Below are 3,248 nucleotides of genomic sequence, written 5' to 3'. Positions count from 1 at the left end.
TTGTCTGGACCAACCTTCAACTTTGCTCCCTTCCATTCCCCTAACATGTCTAAATAATTAGTACCTGTCACTAGGGCTCAGGTTAGACATCATCTCCCTCAAAAAAAGCTGTCTGTCTATTCCCTCATCACACTTCAGTCTGGCTTACGTGCCCCTCTCCTGTTATGCCATTAAAACACTCTTTGCCACTGTCATTGTATACATCGCGCTGTAGTGTACATGATTTTATGTTCTGTTTCTTCCACTAGACTATGAGGTCGGGTAGTATTTCTTACTTTTCTTTGCATCCTCATTAGCCAACCTGGTGTATGGAAGCAGTGAGGGCTCATAGGAACTTGTTAAATGAGTGACGAATGAATGAAGCAGGGTAGTCATACCTATTTAACACACTTATTAACTAATGATTGTATGAAATGATGTAACTGGAAATTCCTGGAGTGGAGGTCAGAAAATGGTATCTCATAGCAATAAAGGTAATTGACAGTAACTTTGGGACCCATCTTGTGAAATCATTTAAAATATTCTGAGTGTGAATTTCTGGAGAACTTTTGTCTTTGCTTAAGTCTGTTGAAAGGTGAATTTCGTCATCATAGAAGGAATCTCAGAGGACAAAGGACCTCTTGTTTAAGACAGCTAAGCCCAGCGATTAGTGGTAAGGCGCCATGCCTAAGTGCTTCCAGGGCCTGGGGTCAGCTCGCCCAGACAGACCTCCCCTCTCTGGCCCCACACCTTGGACCCAGAAGTCAAGGAGGAATTGGGTAAGGAGAAACACAGGGAATAAAGAAAAGAAGGCTGCAATAAGATTCTGTGGGGGTAATAATTGTAGCTTTTGCACAGCAGCTGTGTTTAGAACAGACAAGCTATACAACAGAGTTCAACCGCCCCCAGACTGGCGCTGCCCTGGACGCCTGTCACTTTCCATTCTTCCTAAGCTCTGCAACCTTCAGCAGATCTTTCCTGTGGTGCCTTGTCCTGGTGCCTCATTGGCCAATTCCTCCCTACCTCCTGTGGTGCCAGTGATCTGTTCAGGGTGGATCTCTCCGCAGTAGAACTGGTCTAACCAAATGTTTTCCCACTTCTGACAGTTTGGCCCACAATTGCTTAGTGGCACCCAGAATCACAAAGGCCAGCCTTGCTCTCTGCTGCTGGGATAACATGCTCCAGGTCCTTTTAGGAAATTGCTGGGTCAGTCCGGCCATCTCCTGGGTGGTTCTGCCCCTCAAGTCAAGCCCTTTTGACCCCAAGACACTGGACTCAGCTCAGCCAGTTTAAAGAATCTCTCAGTCTCTAAGTTGCAATCGGACTTCACTGTCTTAAACCACAAGCTCTGGCTAAGCTGTTATTACTGTAATATATTGTATTTGTGACAGGTCAAATAAGGGTGCAAATACAGAGTAACTGACATTTAATAAAAAGAGAGAAACTCATTTTGGGATGGACATATACACACTGCTATATTTAAAATGGATAACCAGCAGGAACCTACTGTATAGCACGGGGAACTCTGCCTCATGTTATGTGGCAGCCTGGATGGGAGGGGGGTTTGAAGGAGAATGGATACGTGTATATGTATGGCTGAGTCTCTTCACTGTTCACCTGAAACTATCACAATATTGTTAATTGGCTGTACCCCAATACAAAATAAAAAATTTAAATTAAAAAAAAGAGAGAGAGAAACTCCCACACAAGCCAGAAGAATCTTGCCCTCAAGCAAGTTTCACTCTGAGAGAAGCTCTGCAGAGAGCTCTAGCTCCAGGGTAGGGAGCCTCAGCTGAAGGGGTGGCAAGGCCCCAACTACCTGAAACTCTTCACAGAGATTCCCGCGAGTGCAGACTTGAACTAAGACCCAACTGCCTCCCACCCAGCTCCAAAGACAGTTCCCCAGTCCCCACCTCCAGCACCTCGAATGTTCTTGGCTTCAGACTCCTTCTTCCTGTCAGCTGTGGGGCTGGGAAGAGAAAGGGAATGACAGGGGTGGAGTAAAGGAAGGCTTGAGTCCAGGCCTCTTCTCTGAGCTCAAGCATCAGGAGGGCAGCCTGGCAGCCAGATGACCATGGAAGGTATAAGGCCCCTAGAAGGGTATGACAGGCGACACCTAAACCACATTTGGCCCACTGCTCCATCTGGCCACTGGCCAGACAAAGAACAAGCACTTTCTTTCTTTCTCAGTTCAATTTATTCTCTGAATCAACAAACCTTAGGCTATGAGGGGCAAAGCAAAGTCAGAAATTTAAACAAAGGCATTCATCAGACAAGAGGGCCCCCCTGCAATGACAAATAAATCCCTGGCAAAGAAATGGCCAACATTGGCTAGCCTTGGACATTATGATTCCAGGGTGTTTCTTTTCTGATGTGGTTCAGAAGCTCCCTTTCTTGGAGTACTTTGTGCAGGCAGAGGGTGGGGATGAGTTGATATGGTCAGTCTGTTGGTCAGTCTGTCATCCCACAGTGATTGAGCACCTAATGTGGGGCAGACTGCTTGGAACTGGAGGATATGTTATCATGTCCTAGAAAACCAGGAAGCCTCACAACACATTAGAGCAATCCCTCAAGTCACAAGCCCACTACCAAACCAGTGACCACTCAGGGTTTTTAATTTTTTTGCAAAGTGTGAATTTATTTCATAAATGTGTGTTTTATATACATGTTATAATTCACAATACAAACCTAAAGTTTTAAATGCATAATTTCAAACAATTCTTTTTTTATTTTTTCACAAATAAAAGTATAGTTGACTTACAATGTTATGTTAGTTTCAGGTATACAGCAAAGTGATTGAGTTTTATATATATATATATATATATTCTTTTTCAGATTCTTTTTCATTATAGGTTATTACAAGATATTGAATATAGCTCCCTGTGCTTTACAGTAAGTCCTCATTGGTTATCTATTTTATATATAGTACTGTGTATATGTTAATCCCAAACTCCTAATTTATCCCTCCCTCCTCCTTTCCCCTTTGATGCAAGGAGATCAAACCAGAAGATCCTAAAGGAAATCAGTCCTGAATATTCATTGGAAGGACTGATGCTGAAGCTGAAACTCTAATACTTTGGCCACCTGATGCAAAGAACTGACTCACTGGAAAAGACCCTGATGCTGGGAAAGATTGAAGGCAGAAGGAGAAGGGGATGACAGAGGATAAGATGGTCGGATGGCATCACCAACTCAATGGACATGACTTTGAGCAAGCTCCTAGAGTTGGTGATGGACAGGGAAGTCTGGTGTGCTGCAGTCCATGGGGT

Source organism: Bos mutus, chromosome X, assembly GCF_027580195.1.
Source record: "Bos mutus isolate GX-2022 chromosome X, NWIPB_WYAK_1.1, whole genome shotgun sequence".
NCBI lineage: Eukaryota > Metazoa > Chordata > Mammalia > Artiodactyla > Bovidae > Bos > Bos mutus.
This window is presented reverse-complemented; position numbering follows the sequence as displayed.